General features: G+C 38.7%; 1 long non-coding RNA gene across 2 annotated transcripts in view; it reads left to right on the plus strand.

Annotated features, from left to right (window-relative positions):
• Positions 1 to 372: 372 nt before the first annotated feature.
• Positions 373 to 12,783, plus strand: part of LOC310639657 — a 49,610-nt gene continuing 37,199 nt past the window's right edge. The window contains exons 1-2 of one of the 2 annotated variants that reach the window (XR_014492366.1): positions 5,124 to 5,144; positions 6,594 to 6,702. This is a non-coding gene — a long non-coding RNA (uncharacterized lncRNA). Of the gene's footprint in view, positions 488 to 5,123; positions 5,145 to 6,593; positions 6,703 to 12,783 lie in introns of those variants that run through there. The other variant, XR_014492365.1, reaches the window with a different exon arrangement.

A 12,783-nucleotide genomic window follows, 5' to 3' on the forward strand; every position in this document is an offset into this window, starting at 1 on the left:
AGAACTACCACTCTGTCCCAAACAAGAAGTGGAAATTGCTTGGAGTTAGATGGCTTCTGAACCCATAACTACTCCATCTTGCTAGACTACAACTTCTCACACAGACCCTGAAACCTCCAGGCATTGTGATAGGACTTTGACTCTGTCAGTTGTTTAGCTTGAGGATAACATGTAAAACTTTTGTAATTGCAGGCCTGCCTTCTTCTCAAGAGCCAGATATAAGTCTCCAAAGTTGCTGGTTTGAGCAATGTGTTCCTAATGAGGGGGCCAACCATTGTATATCTTAAAGCCAATGGTACTAGACCTCAACCACGGAAGCATTTACCATAACAGTGGTAAACAGCATCTCATCACCTCCCTGGACACTTTCATCAACTAGGAAGGGAAAGACTCCTGTCAGCCCCACTACTTCAACCAAACCAAGAAATTGACTCCACAAGAAAGTTAAAGCTACTTTCGTGAATACTGGCTACAGTAGCAGAATCTGGCAAGTCTGACTCTGCTTTATTCCTTGCTGCCCCAATCTCATGTTGTGCATACCTTCTTCTTGTTTTGGACTTAAACCAATGTTTTTCCTCTTGCTGCTTTGGAACTGGTCTATCTCTGTCAAGGTCTCCTTCCTTGCTCTACACAAATTCTAATTACAGGAGCCAGGGCCAATATTAATAAGAATTTAATAATAATAAGGAGCAACAGACTTAGATTCATTACAAATAACCTCAGAAGATGTAGTCTGTATTACTTCAGCAGAATTTTCTGAAGTGGGATTTGCTATGTTCTAACTTGAGTTCTAAGATGGCAGTGCCTGAATCGGCTGTGGCTGCATTGGCTCTCAAAGATGAAAAGCTTTGGGGGGGGGATATTAAGGGATATAGGCCACATGATCAGAAAGGTTTTAATGTGTTTGAGCAGTGTGGTGGGACTAAGCTAACATACGACTGACAATCTTTGCTGGTATGGCGAGTTTTTAGCTGTTTCGGAACTGTTGGTGAGATGATTAAAAATTGTTTGCGCTGTTTGAAATTGTTCTGCCAGCAGCAAGAACTGACTGCTGGCCTAGCAACGGATTCTCTTGGAAATCAAGGCTGTTTCTGAAGGAGGCAGAGGAAGGGGGAGGGAGAAGGGAGGGGGAGGGGGGATTTTTAAGGGAAAAATTGTATGTTAAAACTTTTCAATAAAAAGAAAAAGAAGAGGAGGCAACGTTGTCGTGCAGGAGTACAAGCTAATTTGAGGGCTAATCCACATGGAGCTCTGTTTCTATCTGTCCTGTTTGCCATCGTTTGCTCCCTAGAGACTAAAAAGAGACTAAAACTTGAGCTGGCCATGAACAAGGAGTGTATATTGGAGGTGGTGGCCCTTTGAATGCTGTATGGAACAAAATTTCATTTTGATGTATGCCAAGTGGTGTACATTCAAAGTGACAATAAAGTTTATTTTATAAAACTTTTATTCATAAAACATGAAACTCAGTCAACTGAACACTCAAATTGACTGGCACTAATGGCTGACATGGGTTGCTGCCAGCATCATTGGTATCAACCAGGTATCTCCTTAAAATGTAAGATGTTCTGAGTAGCGCAGTTTTTTGTAGCTTTGCTGGAGTTATTGCAGGAAGCTGCATTTTTTTGATGTATTTTGCAAAGTTTTTGGACATAGTTCCCAGTGCCCCGATGACAATTTTTTATTTTTATTTTATTTTAATTCCATTTATATCCCGCCCTTCTCCGAAGACTCAGGGCGGCTTACAAGCTTAGCAGTAGCCTTCATTCTATGTATATGCCTGCTTATTAGGGCTTTCACACACACCCCAAGCGGCATTATTACAAAGTCAGCTTAATTGCCCCCAACAATCTGGGTCCTCATTTTACCTACCTCGGAAGGATGGAAGGCTGAGTCAACCTTGAGCCTGGTGTTTCGATGGCCAGGTCACGGTATTTCGTAATTTTTTTCAGTTCTTTTTCTTCAACTCTGGCATCTCCTGGTACAGCGATATCAATCAACTGTATGCTTCGGTTCGCTATGACTGTGATATCTGGCATGTTGTGTTCCAAATGGCGATCTGTCTGTATTCGGAAATCCCACAAGATCTTCACCCTCTCATTCTCGACAACTTTTTCCACCCTATGTTCCCACGACTTTTTGGACACAGGCAAATTGTATTTTTACACAATGCCCAGTGGATTAGTTTAGCAACTTGGAAATGTCTCGCTTTGTAACCAGTTTGCGCGATTTTGCTGCACTCACATATTAAATGTGAAACAGTTTCAACTTTGTCATTGCAAAGTCGGCAATTTGGATTGTCAGTAGATTTTTGTATCTTCACTTTTATGGCATTAGTTTGTAGTGCTTGTTTTTGAGCAGCCAGTATTAAGCCTTCTGTTTCTTTCTTGATGGTTCCCATCTTAAGCCATGCCCATGTCAAGTTGTTATCACATTTTCCTTCAATGTTTTTCAAATGGTGTCCATGCAAAGCTTTGGTTTTCCATCTATTTAATCTGTCGTCATTATTATTATTATTATTATTATTATTATTATTATTATTATTATTATTATTAATCGCACAGTCAGCCAGATGTTCAGACTGGATTTGGCATTTTTGTCTACCTATCAAGTCTTTACCAAGGACCTGGGATAGGCAGATGTGGATGTTTGATGGTATTATAGATATTGTCGCAGGATGGAAGCAGTTCCTAGTAAGGCTGCCTTTTGCAATTGACTAATGGCAAATTTGTCAATGCCAATGGTGTTCAAGTGGTGCTCCAGTTGTTTTGGGATTGCAGCTAAGGCGCCTATTACTATTGGTACTACCGTTGCTTGCCTTTGCCACAGTCTTTCTATTTCTATTTGTAGGTCTTTGTATTTTGTTATCTTCTCCAGTTCTTTCTTGTCTATTCTGCTGTCTCCAGGCACTGCCACGTGCACTATCCAGACTTTTTTGTCTTTCTTATTGACAATTGTTAAGTCCGGGGTGTTATGTTGCAGGTGCTTGTCTGTTTGAATTCTGAAGTTGTTGTTGTTGTTGTTATTATTATTATTATTATTATTATTATTGTTGTTATTGTTGTTGTTGTTATTATTATTATTATTATTATTATTATTATTATTATTATTATTATTATTATTACTTTAGATGTGTGATTTTTTCTACAAGATGCCCAGAAAATTCTTCCCAGTAGCTCAGCAAATGCTCTTTTGATCATGTGGGAGATACTTTCATATAAATGTGCATGCAACTGTTATTCTGATTAATATCTGGGGTGGCACAAGATCTTCTATTTTTTCAGTTCTTTTAGCAATAACTAATTCATTAAGTATTTGGGTTTCATAAGAGATTTCTGAATGTTCTGATGAATAATTCTGTATGAATGTGCAGATACAAGTCAATATATTCTTTTATGTCTTGTCACAAGATTACAATTTTAGTGTAGATTGGATACCTGACACTCATATTACAGAGCAGATGAGCATAAAAGCTATCATTATATCATGAATCACGTTGCAACCTATTTTGAATTATGTAATACAGCTTGAAGAATTATAACCTATAAATCATACATGCTGAGTTATACAATACATAAATTATCTTATGATGGCAAACGTTGATTATTAGCTTATACAATGTTTTTTAAAATCTTTTCGTACACCCAAGAAGCCTCAAAAATATATGTAAATATAACAAGGCTGGTGGGTGTCTGCTATTTTTAAGCGTGAAACAATGTGAGTGAAATATGAAAGAATAAAGTCAGTTGCTGATAAGGAGACTAAGCGCCACAGTTTTGCTCACCAGAGTAAACAATCACATGGAGGGAACATGGTAGTATTTTATAATTATCGGCCTTAGAGTTGAACTCTAAAAATCACTGCCCCTCCCCCTGCCTCCCAGGCTCAAACATACAGAAAAGTCCTGTGTTGTGGTGATAGTGGTACAGGTAGTCCTCAACTTACAATCCACAACTGAGCCCCAAATTCCCATTGCTAAGCAAGGTAGTTAAGTGAGTTTTGCCCCATTTTATGACCTTTCTTGCCCAGTTGTTAAGTGAGTCACCACAGTTGTTTAGTAACACAGTTGTTAAGTGAATCTGGCTTCCCTGTTGATTTTGCTTGTCAGAAGGTGGCAAAAGGTGATCACATGACCCCAGGGCACTGCAACAGTCACAAACACACGCCAGTTGCCAAGCTTCCAAATTTTGATCACATGAGCGCGGGGATGCTACAATGGTCGCCAGTGTGCAAAACAGTGGTAAGTCACTTTACACACGACTGTTGTAACTTTGAGTGGTCATTAACCAATGGTTGCAAGCCAAGGAACTACCTGTAATGATGCTTTTTGGTTTTGGTTCTCTGCTTGCTGTTGTTTAACACAGAGACAAAGCAAATCTCTACCTTTGTTGTGTTGTTTTTTTTAACTTTGAACTAGTGGAAGGAGATAGTGTCTGTACGTTTGGCTTTGTTTGGAGTTTTCAGTGCCTTGAGATTACAAAGCAAAGCTGGCCTCTGTCTTCCTTATTCATCTTGGATTGGAAGTATACCCATTTATTGCCGTATATCAAGCAAGCATGCTACCAAAATAAGCCTGAAATTACTTTTTGGCTTGCTTGAAGCTGGAGAAAGAAGCAGGGATTTATCTCTGAACTCACCCCTTTTTTGGAGCTGCTTTGTGAGGTCAGACATAGAGTTGTGTTCTTTGAGTTGACTTCAAAACCACACAACTTTTGTGAAGATTTGCCAGTGACAATAAATGGTGAAAAAGAAAGAGGAACAAGATGTTATTCAGAAATAATTGTAGACATCGAAGAGCAAAAACACAAATATCTGTTGCAGAAATTCAACTGAATCATTTTGTTAGTGGGAAAAAACAGGTTAGAACCATCACTTTTTTCTTGCTTTTCATTATTTATTTAATTTATTAAAAAATTTTGCTGCCCATCTCTGTCTGAAAAGTGATTAACAACTTTTTTTTTGGAAAAGGCAACCCTGTTATACCACCAACATACTGTAAACCACTTTGTTTTCTCCTTACTAAATATAGATAACCACAACTTTATGGACCTTACTGTTTGTAACTGAATGAAGATGGGGCAAGCAGTCAATCTCTCTAAAACAAAAACTAATGCTGGAGGAATGCAGAAGTGTGGGAATGAGGGGTAGGGCTTTGTTGTTGTTGTTGTTGTTTACCATATGTCACTGCTGGTCTGCAGCCAAAGTTGTAAGTTTTACCAAGTGTGAAGCAAAAGGAGAAAAGCCATCACTGTTTGGTAGGACTTACTCTTTGTTTCTGCTAACTGCTTTAATCCAAGATATTAACAGATATGCTATGCTTTAAATACCTATCAATCCAGAATTATTCCAAGATGATTCTGTTCCATAACTGATGATACAATGATTTACATCATTTAGAAATGTATTTTTTCAGATTTTTACAAAAAACAAACCCTGTCACATTTTGCTTCAAAGGTAAATAATGCTTTGTTTATTCAGATCCACTATTTTCCATTTTACTCAAATTTATCTTTAAAGACAGTTTTGTGTTGAGGAATTATAAACTTGGAAAGAGAGAATGTGAATTAATTTATTGAGGGCGTTAAAATATCTGCCTTCAGTTTCTGGGCTAGACTATTTTAAATATTGTATCATGACTAGAATAAAGGAAAAAACCAGATTCTAACAGCATTCCGTGCACCTTTGGCATCTAGTCATGCCGGCCACATGACCATGGAGACGTCCTCGGACAAGCGCTGGCTCTTCGGCTTTGAAACGGAGATGAGCACCGGCCCCTAGAGTTGGAAACGACTAGCATGCATGTGCGGGGAAACCTTTACCTTTTTTAAACAATGTACAAGAAAGTTTTTTCTTAATCTTTTGTCCATGATTTTTTAAAAATCTACCCCATATTTTAGGTTAACCATGCAAACGTTTTCATTCCAGGGTTATCTCCTTTTTGTGTTTAATTGTGGAGGAATTTTTGATGTGATGTGATGATGGAATGCAAAGGAAGAGTTAAACCTTCCATAGTCCCACATTTAACACCCATAACCTGGCTATGTGTTTCACCCATTAGGAAATTATATTGTCAGTGTGAAAAAGACAGAATCCATCTGCTTTCCTATCAAGCTTAACCAACCATTAAGGCTGAAGCTACAATAGCTAATGAAAAAAAGCTTAGTTCTCTTAATTCTGCGAACTAATTGCGAACCTGCAATTAGTGCAGGTTCGCATCCCACCAGGCTCAAGGTTGACTCAGCCTTCCATCCTTCTGAGGTAGGTAAAATGAGGACCCAGATTGTTGGGGGCAATTAAGCTGACTTTGTAATAATGCCGCTTGGGGTGTGTGTGAAAGCCCTAATAAGCAGGCATATACATAGAATGAAGGCTACTGCTAAGCTTGTAAGCCGCCCTGAGTCTTCGGAGAAGGGCGGGATATAAATGGAATTAAAAAAAATATTCCAGGATTAAGGTTGAATGGCAATAAATTAAGGGGAAAATTGCTTCTTATATAGTTTTCCTATGTTCTAGTTGACAGACATGTTGCCTAATCACATATCTCAAGGGATACTTCTCAACATTAGATCTTATTTTCATATTAATGTCTTAAGATGGTGAAAAGAAGGTGATACTTGGTCTCCATATTGTGCTAACTACAGATGTGGTGGATTTTCTGATGATGAATCTTGACCAACATTGCTTTTCCCTGCTCCAATGTTGGTAAGAGCTTGTGAATTTATTGTTTGTTTCTCATCTAAATACCTGTTGCTTATTTGTGACCTCATTTAGTATAAGCTGCTTTTTAGAACAAGGGGTGCTATACTTAGATGTGGTTTATGTTGTTGCATTCTAATCATGTTCTACCCAAAGTTCAAATGGAAGTACCAGTGAAATAACTCTGTTAAAAAGGAAACATGACACAATCAATTTTCTAGCAATAGAAACATTTAGAGATTCTCTTATGGTCAGAATGTACCCATATCTGATTTGTAGATCAATCTCTATTACTAGTTAGCATGAAAGAAAATACCTTGAGCAGAAGAATTTATATGTCATAATAGGTTAATGGAATCATCATTACTGTATTTTAGCATTATGAAGGGGAAAAATTGGAAATTTTGGCCTACGGGTTCTATGAACTTTGATTTGAGTGAAGAACAGCAGACCTTTTAAAGCACTAGTTTCAGACTGTGTGGTGTTTTCTTATTCTATTCTTGTTTATTTCTTTGTTTTTGCTATGAATATAATTACGTGATTCTTTAGGCTGGTGTGGACATAGTTCTCTTCCTGGATGCTATCCTCTGGTTGGGCAGTGGGACAGTCCAGATCTTTCTAGCCGGTCTTTCTTCCTGTGCCCACCAGATATTTAAGCTAATTCCTGGCCCATCTCCCAAACCATACTTACTAGTTGGGCTATTCATAGCCATAGCTAAGGGCTTCCTATAGAGATGATCAGGGCCCAATCTTATTCAATAAGCTAGGAAAGACATGTCAAACACAAGGCCCGGGGGCCGCATCCGGCCTGCAAAGTGGTTTCATGTGGCCTGCGAAGCCATCCTGGAAACAGTGAGGGAATGGCCCCCACTGCCTTGGCCCTGGCCCAGAGACCCTCCTTCTGCCAGAGACCCTCAGATCTGTCCCACTCCTGCCCAGGCCCCCATAGGCACTCTTGATGCGAATGATGTAGAGCTGGCCACACCCATCCAGTAGGCCATACACACTCTAGCCACGCCCATCCAGTAGGCCACGCCCACCCAGGCCACACCCACCCGGCCCCCTGAGGGTAACCGCAGTGCTGATGCGGCCCTCAATGAAATTGAGTTTGACACCCCTGATCTAGGAGGTGAACTGGCTTTCTGAAACCACAAGATGTATGAGAATTGCTTTCAGGCATTGGCAGGAATCATAATGCAGCTACTGTCTGCCTTTAATTCTTGCCCTGTTGCCCTTTGCATAGTTCCCCATGCTTCAGAAATTACAGAGTTGCTTTTGCTGGGGGAATGAGAAAGAAGACTGTTGCTCTTTACATGTTTCACAGTGATCAAAGATACTTTTGTCTTAAAAACATGAAATGCAGCATTAGAGATAGGATTAAGGGAAGCAATCTCTGCCTTAAATTTAGTTGCTTGTATCTGGGGGAAACAGCCTAATACACCATGGAGGGAGGGGACTGGTTTGGAGTGCTGAATGCCCTGCTGAGCATCTGGAACATCACTGTGGTGAAACAAGGTTTATTTCTCTACAACTTTCTCTACAGCTCTTTACTTCTGTACAACTTGATGGAAATGAAGAAGGGGGCTCAACCTTAGGGGTTTGGGCAGTCCTTTTCCAGGGCTGGCAGAAGGCACTGCATTTGAATTCAGGAGGCAATAAATCAGCTGCTGACATGAATAAGGTGCAACAAATTTGTAACACTGCAACCTTAATTCAAGCACTTATTTTCCTAGACTTGTCCAACTTAGATGAAAGTCTAGGAAAAGGCACGGCTTCTTTAAGGAGGTGCTGACAAGTGTGGTGAGCATGTCTAGCTTTTTCATGGGTGTGCCTGAATCATTGCATATATTTGTTTGAATAAACTTATGGCTTTTCTTTTTTCAACCTCCAGTTGTGGCTTTTTTTAGAGTCACGCAGTCCTTGTGGTAAATAAATCCTGACTATTTCTGAGATGGTTTGAAGGAAAGAGAGTTTTCCTTTCTTCCTTTCAAATTTCTCTCTCTCAAAATGTGACACATGTAATCTGCTGGATATCAGTGGGCATCAGCAGCAACAACAGTTTGCTACAAGAATTCAGTTTGTTTCATTTGGCTCCTCTAGAATTAAGTGCTGCAGCTTTCCTTTTATCAGAACTGCCATCACTTATATAACCACAAGTGCAGCCTAGGACAAATCTCAACAGATAACCTTTAATTTTGCAAATGCATTTCTATCACAGTAGGAACTCAACAGATATTCCTTTCTTTCTTTTCTTTCCTCAAATGTGAGCCTTTGGACCTGTCCTCCCTCACAATGAACCATGGCACAATCTTGCCTTCAGAGCAGCAATTTCCTGCCTTCTCTCAGTGACATGTATAAAACAGTATTCTTTCTCTTTTTCTGACACTTTCTTACGGTCTCAAAGTATGAAAAATGTGTCATACTTTGCCACTTGGTTATGGGGGTGAAAGCAGAAGACCATAGTAGGTGTGATCGAAGATGTGTTTGGAGAAAGTTGGATACAGCCTGTCCACTCTGGTCACTATCCTGCCTTCATCTTAACAAATCTGTTGCCTTCTCTATTAATATTTCACTGTCCAATATAACTTGATAGCTGCCATCCGCCCCTGCCTTGGTACCAACTTCTCTCTAGCTTCTAACGAACTACAGGGAAGTTTGTCCACTATTTCATCTGGGAAAGAAAAGAGATAGGTCTGGGCTTATTTGCCAGAGTTCCTATATTTATCACTTTTAATCTTCCCCAGACTCAAACAGAATTTTGGTTCTATAAATAATTTATAAAAAATAAATTATCATTTATTTTTATTTATTGTTTAAATTTATTATATCTGCCCAACTCCAATGGACTCTTGGCAGCATACAAAACCAATTGTAATTGTCCAATCAGAGTTTGACTTCTGTCTAGAGGAGAACTCCTGAGGTTTGCTCCTGGAGTCTTCTCACACGGAAGGCAGAGTTTTCACATGGAAGGTGTAAACAGCCTAAAGAAGACAGGCTAAAGTTACCCCATCCCTGCTGCTGGGTCCTGATTGGTGGATATTTCCCCAGTAATGAGTGGATAGCACATTAACTCAATAGTAAAGAAAATGCCTTTATTCTATTTAGGAAAGTTTTTGCCTACACTGAACTGCTGGAAAAATGCTAAATTTTCTTGGTTTGACCCAACAATATGTACAATGGATCTCAATGCATTTCTCTGCAAAAGTTTCAATTCACACAAACGCTGCATAGCATTTGGAACACTCTTAAAACACTTTAGGATACTTTATCATACATTCTTTCCCTTGTTCTGCTTCTGTTTCAAATTTCAATAAAAGTTTATACATTTTAGTAATTACATATTCATCATTTGCACACAGTTCTGCTTCAAACTAAGTTTTACAATACTCAAAATCATAAACTCTTTTGTCTGCTTTAAATCTTTTTAATGACTGTACTGTAAATGACAAAACCAGTGAAAATTACATTGCCTAGTACCTCTTTTTCTCCTAATTTTATTTTACAATATACCTATAATTTTGACAAGACAGAATTCTAGTATTTCATGATAGGTTTGTCATTTTTGTTTTTCTATTATTTCTTGGCTATAAATTGTTCTGAGAATCAGCCCCATGTCTTCTGAAAACGCACTTAATTTATCAGTTAAATCTTCACTTCCACAATTCTCTCCTCTTGTTGTAGAATTCTGTTCAGCATTTCAAGAATCAGAATAAAAAGAAAAGTCTGCCTTGTTCCTTTTTGTATTTGTATTTCACAGGGTTTATTTGACTTTGAGGTTTTCTCCAAAATTCCTGTCTTCAAAAACCTTGAATGAGAAAACACAGTTCAAATTGTCAAAGGCTTTCTTTGAATCTAAGAAAATCAATGCAGCAGCTGTCTATTTTTTGACACTGTGATCGTCTTAGCTGCATTGTATTGTTTGATATACATAGCAGATAAGCCACTAATTAAAAAGGCATTCAGTTTTTCTCTCTATCTAACTTCCACCCACACATCCAGGGGCAGTCTGGTTTATTAGAACATTTTCGACTAATTTCTTCGCCAAATGGATGTACTATGTTTAGTTGTGGAAAATCATTTTGCTGCTAAGTGTGGTGCATTTTAAATTATTATATTTTTTTTATTTGTTTCAGTTTCTCACACAAGTAGAATTAATTTTTTGTCTTTTTTTTTTTAAAAAAGCCAGCTATGTAGCTTTCAGAAGGAACTGCTGCTGTGGTCCTTCTCTTCTGAAACAGACATTCTGTGAGGCAAGCTCTCATGAGCAATGGCGGATGGTTCTAATTTTACATTTTTAGAACAAATAAAAATGTGTGAAAAGAAAAAAAATGGAGAAAAGAATTCTTAATCAATTTCAACACACATAAATATAAGTCTCACAAAACTGGAAAATATTTAATAAAATACACGTGTGTATGTGTGTGTAAGAATGGATGGTTGGATAGTCCTTTATAATAACACATCTGCATGCTATCTGGAATGCTCATATTTCAAGCAGGAAGCTAAGGAATGTACCGGTGCGCTCCCACAGGGAGGGTCTTCTCAGGGTGCCGCCGATAAAAGACTGTCGGCAGATAACACCCAGGGGAAGGGCCTTCTCTGTGGGTGCGCCTGTCCTCTGGAACCAGCTGCCCGTGGAGATTAGGACTGCCCCCGACCTCCGCACATTTTGCTGGGACCTGAAAACCTGGCTCTTTGAGCTCTCCGGCCCAGGCTGAGAATTTTTAACTGGGGTTTTTAATTCTAGGGATGATTTAATCTTTTTAAATTTGTTTTTAACTTTTGTATTGGTTGTTTTAAATGCCCTGTAAACTGCCCTGAGTCCTTCAGGAAAGGGTGCTATATAAATTTAATAAAATAAAATAAAATAAATAAAATCAGAAATGATATGGCATGGGTCCGGAGTACCTCAGGGATCACCTGCTGCTGGCGTCAACTTCCCTCCGCCCTGTGTGTTCCCACAGAGAGGGCCTCCTCAGGGTGCCACCGGTCAGAGAATGTCGTCTGGTGGCCCCCAGGGGGAGGGCCTTCTCTGTGGGTGCCCCGGACTTATGGAATCAGTTGCCGGTTGAGCTCCGGACGGCGCCTGACCTTCGCTCCTTCCGACGTGATCTGAAGACCTATTTATTTGAACAAGCCGGCCTGGCCTGATGGGGGATGTGTTGGGGTTTTTATTGTGGTTTTTTACATTATTATTTATTGTTTTAGCTCGGGCTTTGTATTTAATTCTCTTTTTAACTTTTGTACTTTGTATTTTATATGTGCCCTGTTCACCGCCCTGAGTCCTTCGGGAGAAGGGCGGTATACAAATATAATAAACTATAAACTATATTTTCCCCCAAAATATTATTTTCCATAGAACAATTGCTTTGAAATCCAATTAAAACACTAGCTATTTCTATCACAAAAGCAGTAATACATTTCAGTTGTTTAAAAATTCTAATACTTTGTCTTATTTGCAAAAGACAAAAAGAGTATCCTTTACTACTTCTTATTTTTATGTGTTTTTTTAATGTGGTGCACCCTTTTCTTCAATGACGGAAAGAAAAAATAGACTTGGAAAAATGCTGTTGAGTTTAAAACTTGCACTGATATCCCTGTATCCCTCATACAAATTGGCGTCTAGTTACACTTTCTTGTGCTGCACAACCCAATGAAATTAGCAGGAGCTTCAGAAACATCCACATTGGTGGCTTACTGTAGACGGAGGACCAATAAAGGAGAAGGAGTAGGAGTCTGGAAGGACCTTTCTGACTAATACATTTTTCACTGTTTAAACCATAAAACATATATTTTATTTCAACATAATCTTCACTTACAGGTACAAACTACCTGAGGAAAACTCAGATTGGCAAACTTTTCTATGAAACTAATGGATTTTTTTTTTTATAATTCTGACAGATACTTAGCAGACATGTTTTCCAATGAGCAGCTGTACTGAGAAATTTATATAATAAACACTGCAAGTATGTTTTTGCATTAAACATATTTTTAATAAGAAATAAAAGGTGTTGGGAAAAAAAGCCTATCTCTGTGCAAGAGACAAAAATAATGGGAGAAAGAGAGTTAGTCTTATGTTGTTGTTGT

The sequence above is a fragment of the Vipera ursinii genome, assembly GCF_947247035.1.
Source record: "Vipera ursinii genome assembly, chromosome: 4".
Classification (NCBI taxonomy): Eukaryota; Metazoa; Chordata; class Lepidosauria; order Squamata; family Viperidae; genus Vipera; species Vipera ursinii.